Here is a 1,277-nt window from a genome sequence, read left to right on the forward strand (position 1 = left end):
CTTACCTCACATTTAAATTACCCCATTTCTTCACATCCCTGGTTCCTAAAAAACCCTTATCCTGTGAAGTATTCTGCTTTTTCTTTTATTCCATTTATCTACTACTATAACCCAGGATTATGCATCAGCAAGCTATCTAAATTTGCAAAAGACAAAAATCAGAACGTGACCAATGATAAAAATTGACCACACTTAAGACTCAGTGTGCTAAAAGTTTAAGTGATCAATCACTGGCCGCCCAGAAGCATTCTTTGTTTCTTTTCCAACAGGACGAAGATTCTTCATATGTTTCCTTTTTCCATATGGGAACCTTGGCTTTTTTTTTTAATTTTTTTTTTATTTATTTATTTGAGAGCGACAGACACAGAGAGAAAGACAGATAGAGGGAGAGAGAGAGAATGGGCACGCCAGGGCTTCCAGCCTCTGCAAACGAACTCCAGACGCATGCACCCCCTTGTGCATCTGGCTAACGTGGGACCTGGGGAACTGAGCCTCGAACCGGGGTCCTTAGGCTTCACAGGCAAGCGCTTAACCACTAAGCCATCTCTCCAGCCCGAACCTTGGCTTTTAAAGCATCAGTGGTGTAGCTCACAGCTTCAAAGGATGCAGTCCTGTGGGCTGAGAACACAGCAATGATCGTGCTTGCTTCTGACACTGGAACCAAGTCAAGGCGATGGAACACCACGATGTGTCTGACCGCCCACTTCTGTCTAATGTCACCACAGATTTTTCTGATTTCGTTCTCTGCCATGGGAAGATACGCTTCATACTCTAAGGTAATGACTTTTTTGCCCTCAAAGTTATTTCTTGTAGTCCCTACAAAGAGGGACACTGCACCACACAGTGGAGAAATGAGCAACTGTGAGACATCATCTACCAAAAGCCTCTGGACAGTGAACTTGACCATGTACGCTGGGTTTTTCTTCACCCTCAGCCACGCTTTCCCTAGATGGCTCAGAAGCACTACCATCCACTAATGGGAGGGGGGATAATGGAGACTTCATCTCCCGGTTGAAGCAGTAGTTCCTGATCTCCAAGCTTGACATACTGTTAACAAACAGCAAATATTATCTGATTTCTAACATTAGCCAATCTGGGATGCCTAGTTTCCTTTTTGTTTTGTTTTTGTTTTTGTTTTTTTCAAAGTAGGGTTTCACTCTACTCCAGGCTGACCTGGAATTCCCTCTGTATTCTCAGGGTGGCCTCGAACACGGCAATCCTCCTATCTCTGCCTCCCGAGTGCTGAGATTAAAGGCGTGTGCCACCACTCCTGGCTT

At 44.6% G+C, this 1,277-nt stretch overlaps 1 pseudogene; it reads right to left on the bottom strand.

The window, feature by feature from the left end:
* Positions 1 to 223: 223 nt before the first annotated feature.
* On the bottom strand, positions 224 to 1,046 carry LOC101614569 (annotated as a pseudogene).
* Positions 1,047 to 1,277: the final 231 nt, after the last annotated feature.

Source organism: Jaculus jaculus, chromosome X (genome assembly GCF_020740685.1).
Source record: "Jaculus jaculus isolate mJacJac1 chromosome X, mJacJac1.mat.Y.cur, whole genome shotgun sequence".
Lineage (NCBI taxonomy): Eukaryota > Metazoa > Chordata > Mammalia > Rodentia > Dipodidae > Jaculus > Jaculus jaculus.